Genomic DNA, 16,747 nt, shown 5'->3' on the forward strand with positions numbered 1-16,747 from the left:
CTTAAATTTATGATGCATCTTCCACCAGTAGATATCTACTTCCAAAAGCCTCTGACACTCAGGTTGTTCCCCAGTAACTTACTGTTCTCTTATTCTCATAAAAATCTCAATTATTTTGGGGTTCTAAAATTTTTCTTTATTAATGTTGGTACATGCAGAAGAAATTATTCGTTGAGAATACAGATAAAGCCTTAATAATGACTCACTTTCCTTATTCTTTATGCATCTAATAAAGTTTCATAAATTTTAGGATTGATATAAAAGTCTAAAGCTCCTAATTTGTCAAAGGAGTGTAAAAAAGGCGATTAATAAAATTCTTATTTTATGGATGGTTTAGGTCATTGACATTTATAAATTGGAAAGTTTTGAAAGCCATTTGGTTACCTGTCTTCGAAGTGTCAATATGTGAAAATGGGTTCTCCTTTCAAAGGAGTGACATTGAGGGATTTTGCACGTTGACCTTATGATCAGCATTTGCAATATTTTTTGCCTTTATAAAGACCTAAATAAGTAATTTACAGAAACCAAAATAAACACAAAAACCCCAAACATATGAGTGCACAGATGTAAGAAATTCATTCTAGCCTACCTGCTATGCACAACTACTTCATATTTGAAAGTGGAAATAAGAGAGAGCAGGTGTACTGTTGTGGTGACATGACTACAGCAGGCTTCTTCTGCCCTTGCACTTCACTTGTCACTGGGGTTAGTAAGCATACTTTATGTTGTAGTCCTATCAAAAGGAAATGTTATATGTTCTTGTTGAAAGATCCTCATTGGAAACTATGCAATGGGTAACATCTATCTAGACCTTTTCTCCATCATATGCTTATCTCAGAATATTTCATAAGCTAGACCCTGCACAAAGGAAAAAATCCATAGCCTTTTTAAAGTGGATGATTTAAAAGTTTTCTTTTCCTTGAAGCCATTTTTCAATATTGTGGTATTTAATATAGTGGTTTTGAACATTTTGAAATTATTTTACTTAGCACTTAAGACAATCATGAAAATATTTTGTAAGTGGGTATGCAGTGGCTCAATATGCATTATTTATGTTTAGCTATGTTAGATAGAATGGGCTTTATACATCTTACCTGAACTGGAACCATGGGATTTTGCATGTGCCATAAATGAAGCAGAAGACCCCTTCAAGTCAGCCATCACACTCACCTAGATAGAGTGTATGGTGCCACAGGACTCAAAGAGCAAAATGAACTACTCATTGAAGGTGAAATAAAAAGTTCTGTTTCTTTTCCAGACATAATGCAGGTGTAAAAATTATTGGGCAGGTAACACATGTAAAGAATTGTTGTGGTTTAACTCCAGCCAGCGACTAAGCCCCCACAGCTGCTCACTCACCTCCCCCGTGCAGGGTTGGAGGAGAGAGCTGGAAGAGAAAAGTGAGAAAACCTGTGGGTTGATATCAAGATGGCTTAATAAATAAAGTGAAGTCTGCACATGCAAGCAAAGCAAAATACTAAATTAATTCACCACTTCCCATGTGCAGGCAGGTGTTCAGACATCTCACCCATAAACACCACCACTTCGAGTGTGCCCCTGTTCATCATTCTTCCCCCAGCTCCATATCCTGAGCATGATGCCATACATTCTGGAATATCTCTTGAGTCATCTGCAGTCATCAGTCCCAGCTCTCTACCCTCTCAACTTCTTGTACAGCCTCAGACTTCTCACTGGTGGTATGGAGGGAGAAGCTGAAAAGGTCTTGAAGCTGTGCAAGCCCTGCTCAGCAGTAACTAAAACATCCCTGAATTATTAGTGGTGCTTTTGTTATAAATCTGAAACATGGCTCCATGTTAGCTACTGTAAAGAAAATTAGCTCTGTCTCAGCCAAATACAATACAATAATGCAATGCATCATAATATGTCAGTGATATGTACTTTAGAAAGTGGGTTTATGATTGGGCATTACATTTAACTGCTGTTCTCTTCAACTCTGGAATATGGTGACCATTCCAAAAAAGAAATAAATTGAAAGAATAGTAGAACAAACATTGCACTCATTAGGCAAAAAGAGTAATTTCTAATGAAAATAACAACAATTTTTTTTGAGAGAGGAAGAAAAGTGAAAACAGAAAGACTGAAAACTTCTTTTTTTCTCTTTTACATAATTTGAGATTTTTTTTCTGCCAAAATCTTTAAAGATCAGACCCAAGAAATTGCTTGAAAGCCAATTCAGAAAAGTGGCTCTGTTCAACTTGTCTATGAATCTTAGCTTTATTTTATGAAGAATTGTTATTTATCTGACAAAACTGAACAGTAGAGATAAATTATTTGCGAAGCACATTTGATGGCCCTGAAGTTTCTTTGGATGGTATTGGAGGTTACCCACTGTATCACACTAGTTATGTAAATTAATTTAAAATTCAGTTACTTCACAGGACCTGTTTCATGCTGATGGAACTCTATTTTTCATACCTGTTATAAGGAGCTTATGTCCTCACACCAGCAAAAAAATGCCAAAATGAATTACTGGAGTATAAACTCGACATTACAAATTAATCAACGAGATATATATATGTGTGTGTGTGTGTGTGTGTGTATAGTGATGTCAGCAACCCAGAACTTGATTCTAATAGTCTAGTTTTGATCCCATGATAAAGCCATACTGTCATTGATTGATTTCTGCTATAAAAATTTGAATATTTGGGGAAAGAATTCAGAATCATTTTGGAAATAAAGACCCTACTAATAGATTTATATTCTTTTGCATATACTTAGGGGCATGCAGATATTTCTGTGTTTTATTTATTTAATACTTAAAAATCAAATGAAGATGTGTTCTCCATATTCAGGCTTCCATTTCTTCACTGTTAAAATGCATGAAATGTTCTCTAGTCTCTAGAACAGATTTAAGACAGAGGATGGTTAAACTGTTTCCTAGTTTCTCTGTGTCTTTGTGAGAGAAACTTATATCTGATTGAAAATCTAGAACCAGTCTTGTTCTGCATGTAGTAGACTTCTGTCACCTTCTACTTGAATGTGAGAAAGGTAAATCAAATAGATTTCTTCCACTATCATCTCCCTAATAATTTGAAAAATATGGGCTCCTACTTGGGAAAAAAAAAATTCTTTGCCATTGTCTCAACAGTTCAAAAGAAATGTAGCTGTCCACTCATTCATGCATTCTCGAGCTCATGACATCTCAGTTCAGCTTCCTGTGTGCCATACCTTAGATCCCCTCCATAATCCTCCCAACCAGTTTTTCATCATGAACAGCCAGCCAAAAAAATTTTAAAGGGGAAACTAAGAGTGCAAGATTTTTGGCCCTCCAGTTGGGACTTTCACACAGTTTCCCCTGAAAACATGCTTAACATGTTGAAGAAGTTATGGGCACTGAGGATTTATCATAGTCTGGGTTGAAAAGATAATTTCCAGTGTCTGAGTCTTTGTAGCTCCAGGTCATAACTGTAGTACCAGTTAGCAGTAAAAACATGACTGAGTTTTGTCCAGAACAAAACACTGTTTTCTTATTGTATGTTATGATATCAGCAGTTATCTCAGTAACTGTAATAATGAACAATAATTTTGGGTACTTTTTAATGTATATTGCAATACATCCTATGCATTAATTAACCATCATACGTTGGTATCTGAGGCTGTCACTAGCAGATGAAAAATTGAAGCAGTGAGGCATAGATTCACCCCTATTAAATGCTGATGTAGTCATTTAAGTTAAAAACAGGTATCTGTTACAGAGAGCAGAGAATTGGATTCTTCTAGAGGTGATACAGTCCTTAACTGGCCTGAGCTGCAGTTAGGTGCTTCAAAAGGATGAAAGGATGAAATTGGGCACTAAATATCAAGTCACTTGCCTGTCCTTTAATTCTCAAAGCACTACAGAAGATATATAGCTAATCTCATTGTCTTCCTTTTTCTTCCACAGGTCATTCATTCAGAGGAAAAAGATTTAGATATGGATGGGATAGTCCTATCAAAGCTGAGGCTTCCATATTGCAATCAAGACATATTTTAATGATAGTCTCCCAAACCACAAATTTGCAGAATCTAAAGTGACAATACATCTGGTAATGAAAAGTAAATCCCTCTTTACATCTGAAACTAATACCTAAGCAGCAAAAATAATTTTAAAAGGGGTTTTTTAATTATTCTCCATAGTAACCTTTTCTTTTAGGATCACCATATGTACCCCATTACCCAGTGATCTCACTTTAAATTTGGATGACACATTAAGGTCTTATCATTCTGGACCGCAAAGGGATACATTAAAATGCCACATATTTTACTATTTATGTTTCCTTGGCAATTAAAAAACAACAACACCCCATGCCGTTAACAGTGATTAGTACTAAGGTCGCTTAAAATAAAATAAAAATACAGCTCAGAAGTGTAACGGGATAGAAGTTTGCAAATTTCAGATCTGTTGGTTGCTGTCATCTTAGCATGAATTAAATGATCACTCACTAACTTACTAATACCAGAAATACTGTTCTTCATCTTCCACTTAACTTGTGATTATAGGCCGTAATATCTGACATTAGTTAAAATTTTGGTCAATATATACAACACCAATACTTGAAGATAAGGTCCCTGGGTTAATCAGATGGAAATAATTTCTGGAAGTTCCAGATAATCAAATTTGTATATGCAATACAGTGATTATATTGCCACAGTAAGTTTTAGAGCAGATGTCTGATGCTGTAGAAACCTCTTTATAGCAGAATTTAAATCGCCTCTGTTCAGTAATGACATAGGTTATTAAAACACAATTTTTGTGGTGACCTAATTAAAGCATTCTATCAAAAACAATCAAAGCAGCCACTCTTTCACTGATGAGGTTTCCCAACCTCTAAATGCAGCCCTGATTAAAGCACAGCATGAAAAATGGATAAAATTATGATTTCTGCTGAGAAATTAGCCTTCAGCGGTTGTTAATAAAGGAAAATAGGAATTTACACACCAACACATAAACTTTGTAAGTGTGGACTCTCTTCTGTTGCTTTTTGCAGCAGGTAAACTGCACTGTTATAACTATCATCCTCAAAATGTTATTAAGCAATTCTTGGGTGAGAATTATATCATATTTTAGTTTTGGAAGCCTAGGAGCTGGACCATGGGCTCTTGCTAAGCTAGCTATCTGCTCCCTGGGTAACTAACTTAGCTGTCTGTCCCCTGGGTAACTAACCTAGCTTGTCTGTCTCCTGGGTAAGCTGTGATTCCCTGCAGCCCTGCCAGAATTTTGTTAAACACACTCTTGGTTTTTCTGCAGTTACAGAGTGTAGTTCTGAATGTTGCTACCCAGTGGAGGATTCACTTTGCATCTAGAAGCAGCAGTAATGTTTACTTAGTCCTTTCAGATTTGGATTTATTGCCCAGTGATACAAGACAGGATTCTCCTCACAATGCTTCAATAGAAGAGATCCTAGTCAATCCAAAAGGTCGCTGTAAGCTGGCATTTAGACTCTGCCTTTCAGACTATTTTCTGAAGCTGTATTTTCTTACATTGACTATCATTGCTAACAAGCCTAAGAGAAACGGTGGTACCCAATTTACCTCGTCAATCCAATTAACAAAATCTGGCAGAATATTTGAAAATTAATTTAGATTAAAGTAGTGCAATTTATAAAGTGCAAAATTCCAATTTGTGTAATGGATCTTACTTGACACAATTATGTACAGAATGTACCAATGGTTGTAGATAACACTGAAAAACCTTTGTTCAATATTTCTTTCTCAATTTCATTCCCAAATTAGATAGTGAGGAAAAGATTTTTCAAGGTCTATGACTAAATATTTTTAACCTTGTAATAATACTTGCATTGCAGCAGGTAAATGTTAGTTTAAAATATGTTGTAGCTCTAAAATTTATCTATTCCATCTAAAAGATGTATAGGAAACTAAAAAGAAAAAATATTAGTGATGAAAAAGCTCTCATCATTATTCTTTCCTCAGAACATGTACTCTGTTCTTACACTTCAAAGATCTCAGAGCAATTTTACAGTCCTTCCTTCTTTCCTTCTGTCTGATCCTAAGTGATGCATCTCAGTTTTTCTGTTCCTATGTAAACTGGGGTGTAAATTTACCACCCAAAAGGGAGTGGCCTCATCCACACATCTTACCAGGGATGGACAGTATCACACACTGTCCCCCACATCATGGGCTAACACTATCTAAGAGAGTGCTACCTGACATGGAAAATAACATTCCAGTCTGTGTGCCAGCACTTCAAGAACAGGGACAAATGATGGCCAATGCTCAGGCCTATACCTTCAGTGTGCTTTATTTGCTCATATAGACATAGTCACTAAGGCTATATGAGCCCTGGAAATACCTGAATGAGATAAACACATTAATCTTTAGACCTGCAAGGGTTCATTCACTCCCTAGAACACATGTTCTCTGGATATTTGCTTCACAGTATTAAAAGAACAAGCATGTATGTCTAATTTTTACTCTTCTCTCTCTCTCTCTTTTTTTTTTTTTTTTTTTTTTTTTTTTTTTTTTTTTTCTTAATTTTCAACTGACTGGTACTAGCTCTGTGTTTTTATTTTGGCACAGCTCTTACATTAACATGCTACTTTCTTAATATGATAAGAGATGGGTCTATCTGGAGCCTTGGAGAGTAGAGCAACAATGAAGCTCTGTAACTGAAATGCTAATCAAATCTTAAAGCATGTAATTTTTATTAAAACTAAAAAGAAAAGTGAGAAAAGTAACTAATTTAATTGCAAAATTAGAGCAATCGGAAAATTGGAATGAACAAGAACTAGATTTTGGGTTTGAGAGAGGTTATAATTTTTACTGAATTTATATACAGCACTGAACCAAAAAAAAAATTGAACTTATTTGGACACCAAGAGAAATACAGCTGATGTGGCTGCACCTGTATCTTACATTAGGTGAACAAAGAGGAACTGAACAGATTGTTCATGAGCCACATGTTTACAAGATCCTCTCATCTTGTTTAATTCTTCTATGACATTTTGTATGGATATTTCATAAACCATCACACAATTGCAAGCTAGCTAACATCTCAGTGAGAATTTTGTTAAAAGGTTCATGGTCAAAAATAATTATTCTGCATGTATTCATTTTTTCTACAAGGTGGCTTGTCTTCTGACATAGCTTTTTAAAAGCTTCTTGTAAAACATCAGTGCAATGCTCAGGAGGCATTCAAAATGCCAACTGGCCAAGTGTCTCTTTCTAACATCGGTTTTACATTAGACTTGAAAAATTTGAGTAAGAATATTTTTGTTTGTTTGGGGCTTGGTTTTCTTTGTTTCATGGAGAGTCAACCATACCAGTTCATACTATAAATTAACAGAGAGGACCTTGAGAATCCAAACAGCATTCCCACTCTGGACTAATGGGAAAAAAGCCGGCTAGAATAAAAACTTATGAACTTCCTGTCCATGTGTGCAAACTCGGCCCCTTTATGCCTTTGGTTATATAACATATTGGGGGGGGGGGGGAAACAGGCTGTTTTTGGAGATAATTTTATTTCCATCCACTACCTCAGACACTTTTAGACCCACACACTACAGTGTGCTGTATGACACCCCAAAGAAATAAACTAGGTTGCCAGACCCTTGTACCTGCAGTCTACTTAGTTATTTCTGAAAATAAAGTAGCTCCATATGAGCAGAGCACTCTTGGGAATAATACATAATGGTCTATGCCTGACATCACCAGCTGTAGCTGACACACACACTCGAGCTGGAACAAGACAAGTAGCATGCAGCTCACTTGAAAAGCCCTCAGAAGGAGGTGGTTACCTTTTCTGATGTCTTTCCTTGTGTTTTCAGGAAAAAGACTTGGATATCCCTGTGTTCTGAGCAGGCAATACAGAAAGAATGCACTAAGAGAAAAATGTCGCTGCACAGATATTAAAAATAATAAAGTATGTGATGGTTATATTGCCATGTAACAATAAGAAAAAAATCTTTAAAAATTTTCAGTAAGGTTTTTATCATTTGACTTTTTGTCACTACTTTACTGCTGTCCTTTAGCCCAGGTATTTTATTTCAATATATTGCATAATTATGCTTTTGTGGTGTGCTTGTTTATCACTCTTAAAACTAACTTCTGTACACAGTAATTTTTATTGGCATACTATAGGAAAAAGCTGAATTTTAAGATTTGAAGAAAAAGTGTGGAATAGAAACTTCAGACTCATTTTTTTCACTTTTCTTCAGTAAAAACCTTTAGACATTTATGGACTGAAATGGGAAGTAGAAGATCCAATGCCTTAAAATTTATTCTCTGAAAACTCTGGCCATACTACTGTCTCACTAAGAAACTTTGTAAACATCCCAAACTTGAATCTTCCAGGGTATGACCTTTTTTCAATTTTTAGATTTACCTTTTTGAAAACTATTCATTATGAAGGATGTAGTACAGGCTCTAAATGTAAGCTCTTGAGTCCTGATAACCCTAAAAATTGAATATCAGGCCACTAATATTAATAAATGAATACTAACTTAGTTGTGTTTTAGGATTGATGCATTTGCTTACCTACAGGTTCTACAAGTATGCAAACATCCTTAAGGTGGAAACATCAGATGAATGTTGGTAATATCTAGTGGATCTCCTTCAACCTTATTCAAATAATTTTTATCACATTTGATAAAATAGTGCACCAATATCAAATTTGCACTAATTTGATAAATTAGTGTCACTAATATGTGATCCATGTAATCCTTGACAACATCAGAAAAATATTATCAAATATAATTTGGATTAGTGTGAGAGAATATTTTTATAGAATGGAAAAGCAGATCTATGAGTATGCTTTTCAAAGCTCTATGTATATTTAATGACATAGGTGTAAATTTTCTGTGTAAAATTATTTGAATTTTTACTTATAGGAAAATCTGGAATCTTTAGACTGAGTTTTTGGGGTTTGGTTACTTTTATTTTTTTTTCCTTCCTCTCTTTCTTTGCATATTTTTTACTAAGAAATAAAATTAAAATAGTTAATTATTAGCAATATGCATAAAATTAAGAAACTCCCACATTTTGTTGGAATTTAAAGAGAAGATCATTAGCAGTAAAATCACAATTTCTTGAAAGGCTAAAAAAGTTTTGATGTCATACTTCAGCACTTTGATGTATTAAATTTCAGTTCTCCAGTCCAAAACAAGTTTTAGCTTTGAAATTTAAAACAGTCCATTAGATTAGGAAAAAAATCTTTGTAGTATTTTATGGAATTCTTAATTTTTTTTCCCATACTTGAGTCTCATGCAAGGATGTTAATGACCACAGGAGACATGAAGAACTGTGAAATCTCCTTCAAGATCTCCAATTAGCACCCTCATTTTAAAGCTCTGTTAGTAGACCGTCATGGTTTCCTAATGGCTAATAAATATATGAAAAATTATTGTAGCTATCCTGTATAATGACTTCAAAGGTTTTTATCTCTAGTGAATGGATTTTTTTAATCACTTTACACATACATGCATGGAAAAAAAATCTAGAGCAAAACCCACTGAAACTATTTCGCCTACAATTGTAAAATGTTGGTATGATGTGCAATATCTGTTTATCTGGGTATAGAATGATCCTTCCTCACACTTGTTCTTAAGTCTTGTAGATTGTGCATGGGAAAAGGTGTGCAATTAAGTTGTTAGGCCCTCTTCCCTGATGTTACTAATTCAAGTTAGTTGAGAAGCAAATGGTGCATCTCTTTTTTTCTCTGTCCACATTACAAATGGTCTGTATAGCACCTGTGGGCAAGTTTGGCGTTTGTATCTATCTGCTGATATACACCCACGTAACATGTGCCTTGCACTACATAAATTACTAATAAATACTAGGTCAAGTTGACCAATAAATTCCAGCTGCTTTGTACTGCCCTGTTCAATATAAACCAGCTGTATGCAAGTCTCATCTGGCTGATTCAGATGGATTTACAGTTATTTTGGCTTGGCAACACCACACAAATCAATCCATGTATATTGACGAGACTTGGTCAATACCTCTTCTGAAATCACACAAAATGCATAAGAAAATGTAACCTTTCAACAATTATTTTAAACATCCATTTTAAGAATCTGAATATGAAGAGATAAGGTCACATTAGTAAAGATAGCCAGTAAAGGTTAACCATTTAAATCATACATCTGTAAGAAGTTAAAGTACACTAGAGCAATTAAACTCATGAATATAGGTCAGCTCTCCAATCCCATGTCTGGTTTAATCTGATCTACAGAAAGGACAACTTTTAAATATTTTTTTTCCAGTGCAAGTTCAATAGGAAATGAAAATATCTAAAAAAAGGATGAAATCCATTTTACTAACAAAACAAACTTCATCAGAAACAATCTTGTAAATGATCTGTAGCTTAAAAACTTATTTCTGCCTATTCCTGGAAAAAATCTTTGTAAGATCAGAGGCATTTTAAAACCAGAAATGTCCAACATCTGTTTCTGTGTTTCATGAAGGCAAGACAAAGATAAATTAATACCATATGTGGAGCAATATGATTCAAAAATCCAGATTTTTTGGCATTTCCAGAAATAGTTTTCCAGGTTTGTATAATAAATAAAATCAGAGATAAAGGAGTTTTTTAGTACTTATCCTGAAAAATTAAGAAATTCCTCAATCAAAAAATAAAAAAGTATGGTTTATATATAATACAAAAATTTCTCTAACATTTAAGGAAGAGAATTGTGGTGTAAATTAAAAGAGTCTTAAAAGAATCATGCAATGAAAGTATTTAGACTGAATGATGTCTTAAAAGTCAAGACAAAGTAACATAAGAATATTGCCATTTGCCTTTGGCATTTGTATTTTGTTTATTTTAGAAAGACCATAGCCTTTCAAAAACCTCTTCTGTCAGGAAAGATTACATCCTAGGAAGGTTATGTCCTAGGCCGTGGCTTGTAAATTTTTCTTTTCTTTTGCAGATGAGTCTTCATTTGACTATTCCCATGAAGAAAGAGACAATTCACTTATCATGGGCTCCTGTCAGTTTTCCTGAGCAATCAAGTTATAGGGTATAAACAAAGCAAAATGATGATGTCAAAAAGTCTCTCAAGTTTCATGGTGCAGTAGATACTGGATGTTTGAGATTGCTGATGGGCTGTTTTGTAGCTCACTATCTTTGTAGCTTCACATTATGTCTTGGTGAACCACTGCTTTCCAGATACTTTGCTTCAAAGTTACCTCAGCCATTTATTTTTTGTTAGCTTTAGGTACTTCCTGGATTTGTGTAGCCCCAACATTCTCCCAGGCAGGGGGAATTTGCTCCCAGATATTTATGGAGTAGGTTCATACCAAAGGGGTAATCTCTTTCAGTGGTAAAGGTAATTCAGGCTTAGTCTGCAGCTGAAAGAACAGCATGAGCATCAACCACCAGCGTTGACTCTATGTAATCCTAAATGTAATGCCTAGCTGCTGTAAGACATAAGAGGTGCAGAAGAAATGGTTTTTGATTTCTTTTAGCCGCAGAGATTAAACAATCCAACTGAAAATGTTTACAGAATAAAGCAGTAACTAAAATATTGCAAAATTAAGGGAAAAGCCCAAGACTTTGTCATAAATTTAATTGATTTTGAAATTTGATGACAATGTAGGTAAAGAGAAAGGTAAAGAGAAAAATATTTAGTTCTCAAAAACCAGCATGATTAATGGTATACATCCTCCTATGAAAATAGTGTTAAAACCGAAGTTCACATAGAAAAGCAAAACAAAACCAAAACAAGCAATACCCCTAAGAAACAAAACAACCAACCAACCAATCACAACAATAACAACAACAAAAATCCCATAATTTCCCCTAAAAATAAACTAAGAAAATGGCCACCCACCACCATCCTGTTATGTTGCTAACAGTCCCATGGGGTCACTGCCACTGTGTTTCAGCTAGACAAGTAAAAGATAAGCAATTTTCACACCATACTGGTTATCAAAGTGTTGCTCACAGGCCAAGGAAGAAAGAAGATCATGCTCTAGACTGCACCTTGAGACTTCTACAAGGCTAGATTAAACCTTTTCACCAGAAATAGAGCCAATAAATCTTGCTAAAAAAGACTAGTAAGTTTCTAACGCTTTCCCTTCCCTTTTAAACACAAGACCATGAAAAACTACTAAAACATTCCTTAGACACAAGTGGATTTTAAAAATTTGTACAGTGTAAAAATTAGAGGAGAGCTGTAAAGCTTTTCTTTCCTACCACTATGCATTTCTGTATCTGTCCTGAAGGGTCTGCATATTATCTATTAAGTGACTCTGGGTTTGGCTCAGTTGGGTAGAACATGGTACAAATAGCATCAAGGTCATGGGTTTGGTCCCCACATGAGCCATTTGCTTAAGAGCTGACTCAATGGTCCTTATGGGTCTCTTCCCACTCAGAATATTCTGTGATTCTAGCCACTTGTATAATAATTTTGGACAAGAAGAGGTTAGCAAAGGGTGAGTAATTAGTGCCAGAGAAGACTCTGGCACCTTTCTCATTCATTTCAAAGTGTTTTATTTGCAACAATAAGTATCTCCAGAGGTGTCAATCTGGACTTACTTACAAGGATGTACCTGAGAGTGTTACATGATCCTCCTTTTTGAGAACTTGATTAAATGAACTGTTCTCAAAAGGTTTAAAGAAACACTTGGGAACAGTGTGAACACACATTGACGTTCACACACAGTGAACATTACTAGAATTCACCTGCCATAATTCAGATGTTCCACTGAAAATTTATCTTGAAATTGTTTTTTAAGCATGCATCAAAATTATACATTGAATTTTCATTTACAGGTGCTAGATGACTTTAATTTAAAATAATGCAGAAAGTAATAGCAAACAAACTCTAGATTCAGAGCTTGAGGATCAGACTAGATCTTCAAAGAAAATTCATATGGTTTGGTTTACTGTTAATATATAGGTTTCAATGAATTTCTAAACTCTCATTTTGAGATGGAATTGCCCTTACTATGACCCTCTCTATCAGAAAAAATGTTGATTTGCAGTGAAACATATGGTTTTTTGACTTTTGGAAAAAAAATGAAAATTTAACTTTCTCTAGTCATATTTTATTTTAATTTTTGAACTTCAGAGATGTGGAAATCTCACAGGAATTCCCCATTGGAATTTATTATACTACTTTTATTTGGGGTTTTTTTGTGTAGTTGCAAAATATTTAAAAAGATTCCCTGTATAAATCAGGAAAAAAAAGTGGGGAAAGTCAGGTTTTATATGCAAAGTATAATGTCAACAACTACTGATAGATCATATTAGGAATTTTTATCAGCATTGGGTGGATGTCAGAAAGGAAAATCATAAGAAAAAGCAAGAGAGGCTGATATGATGCAATCAATATTTTGGAAGGTTGTATTATTTTTGTTTAGCTTACATTTCATATATAAATAATAGTACACTTACAATTTTTTCTCTCTGAGAAATGACTCTCAGTATCATCTGATTTTAAAACATTATCATCAGCAGTTTGAGGAAGAAGTGAAATTTAAATCATTCAAGTCAGAAGAGCAAAATATTTAATACACCAGTCACGTAAATGTGTACCTTAAGTGTGCTGTTTATAATATCCTAATGTCACAACGGACATCAGCACTAAAAATTTGCTCCTCTATCACAAACCCTTAAAAAAGTAGGACACAAAGCAGTGTAGCTACAGTGAGCAGTTGAATGCCACTGTGAGTCCTTTGCCTACGTTTCTAGCTTTTCCCCATCTGGAGGCTCCTGACTGCATCTATTGGCATGATCTCTTAGACTAACAATTTAGAAACGGTTATAAGGGGTAGAGTGAGTGACCCTATTTGCATCACAAGGGAAGTGCTTAGAAAGGTGAATTATTTTATATTACAAATTAGTCCTTCTTTATTAATTTATACTTCATTGTACCCTTGCAACTTTGACTTAACCATCAAGTCTTTGCAAAAATAAAGACAGAAGACAAAACCAAAATATTGAATAATCTCTTCTAATTTTTTTTAGCTTTAAATAAAGAGCAGAAAAAATAGTTGCAAAACTATCAATTCTAAGGTAATCACAAAATGTTGTGGTGAAAAGCCCAAGTGCTTAGTAACAAAGGAACACACAAGAATAGAATCATGCACATGGTGCATATAAACTTAAGAGTCTTCTGTCAGTCAAGAGAATTATTTCAGTAACTTCATTTTTCACTGAGGATCTGGACACTACCCTTCAGCTGAACAAAAGCAGCAGCACTGGAACTTATGCTGCTGCTGCATACATGGGCATCACAACATATGCTGGTTGCTCACCTTTATCCACAATTAAATAGCTGCAAAGGACCTAATCTCACTCTACAGGGAGCAGCCATTAAAGCCTAACCTTCATTATCCAGGATAACCATCTCCTTTCCTGACAGTTTATGTGTGACAATTTAGTCATCTGACTTCCATTCATTCTCACAGCATGCATTCAAGTTACGGTACTTGAAACTAAGTTGACTCCTAGGAATGATCCATAAATGGTTTGAATTCCTGCCAAAGACAATCTATCTTCTAAGGAAAAGAGGGGAAAGAAAAAAGACAACACAGAAAAGCAATAAAAGAATAAGCTTTATGGGAAGAGCAACCTCTTTTCCCATAAATGATGAATCAATCCATTATATTTGTGATAATCAATACCATGGATCCTCTTCATGTCAAGGAAAAAAAAACCCAACTTGGTAAAGAGACAAATCATTATTAATTCATTCATTGCAATAACATTAATCACGACCAGCTAATGTGATATTAATGTGGCTGTAATATGTACTTCCATAGATACAGATTTCACTGTAATATAGGAATTAACTACTGTACCATGGTTTTAAAGAGTTATGTAAATTGATAAATAACACCGAAAAGCTTTTTAAATAGGGGTAGGCATGAATCTATTGACGTGCTACATTCTGGTGGAGACGGGAGGGTGCCCACATCCTGCTCCCGTGCCCACATTTGCAGGTATATTAACTCTCTGCTTTGCATTTTCCATGAATTATTGCCTACAGCAACAGCCAGTGAGCTTTTCAACATTGTGGTCCTGTTCCAGGAAATATTGATGTGGGAGATTAGTAGTTCTGGGAATGGAATCAAAGCTGTGAAGATGCTCGCTGGTGCCTAAGAGGAGTTTGGGAGTCATGCGTGCAAGTGGTGCTCTGAGCACCCTTCCACACTGAAGGAGGGGAGACCTTCCCAGATATGCGTCCCATAAGAATCTGCAAAATTGGCTTCTGCCATATCCTTATATTATGGGTAATCAAAACAGACTCGTCCTATGTGGCCAGTTCTTGAGTGTGGTATCGTATGGTATGGTACGGTATGGTGCAGTGTGGTATGGTATGGTATGGTATGGTATGGTATGGTATGGTATGGTATGGTATGGTATGGTATGGGGGATTTTGACAATACAGAAGGACCTTCTTTCTCACTCAGCACAGCACTGAGTTTAGCAAGGTATTGCAGCCCTCTGCTGAGGCTGTCAGCACTGCTGAGAACCATGTGTAAATGGAGAACAGCCCAGTGAAGGAAATGGAAAACTGAAATATCAGAATGCATAAGAAAGACAATGAAACAAAAATAGTAAACCACCTTTCTACTTAAAACACTGTATAGATTCACTGTGTCCCTAATCTCACCTAACATTTATATTCCGTGGGAAGTTGTAGAACTCCAAGATGATAATGAAAATTCCACTTTGAACAGTAAATTTTACTAAACATCCAGTAGTTCCTTTCAGTCATTATTTCCATGACTACGTTATTCAAATTACCTGTAGAAAAGATAGAATTTTCTAGTATAATCTACCTAGTTTTTTCTTTGAAATATTGCCTGCACATTGCCAGATATACTAAATGTATTTGGGCTATAATTAGTATTTTTACCAAGGAAAAAATACTGCTATTATGCTAAAAATGCTCTTTGTTCCATTAAAAATCATATTAATCTGTAGGTTTAATACATTTAATCTTCTAGAGATATCCATTATCAAATCATTTCAGTGTTACAAATTAAGTTATTTCTGTAACTCTACTTGGAAACTCAAAACACCTAAGTTAGTTTTACTAAAGATCCCATATATTTGCTTTGAATGAACAGGTTTCAGTGCAGTAAAGAGCTTGTAGCAGCACAAACTGTGTCTCTGGGTCTGCAGTTCTGCAATCTTGGTTCATATTTGTAGATGCCTGATGTGTACAGAGCACCCACGCTGAACCAGTTTTCTATAGTATATTAGTCCCAGTATTTGTTGTCCACACCAAAGTCTGTTGTAGACTAATGTGAAACATTTTCACAGCAAACTAATACACCTGTATTTAGCGTGAACTATCAGATTTTGCATCTGACGATTTGTTGCTCCATTCAATGCAGCAGCAATACAGTTTGATCTGCTGTGGTAACTGGAAGCAAAAATTATTGTATTTTTTAAAATGTTTTTGAAATTCTTTCATGGAATTCCTAAATACCTTCCTTTAATTTAGGATAATTTTTCTGACCTCTGGATTTTTTTATTGTTTAAAATTCAGTTATATACATAATTTGCAGATTCTTTTTATCTCATATGGGAAGGCAAGGGGAAAACAAATATTAGAAGTTAAATGTCATGAATATAGTTTGGAGCCATCAATAATATTTGTACCCAATACTATAGCCTATTACCACAGGAGTTCTTCCTACTATATTTTAATTAGCAAACTATTAATGACTTCTGTACGTTATCTACTTATCATAAAACTGGTCAGTTAAAACTTCCTGACTTCCATCTTTTGTCTGTCGTGTCTGATAACCCTCTGAGAAAGCACTTTTT

Source organism: Vidua chalybeata, chromosome 6 (genome assembly GCF_026979565.1).
Source record: "Vidua chalybeata isolate OUT-0048 chromosome 6, bVidCha1 merged haplotype, whole genome shotgun sequence".
Lineage (NCBI taxonomy): Eukaryota > Metazoa > Chordata > Aves > Passeriformes > Viduidae > Vidua > Vidua chalybeata.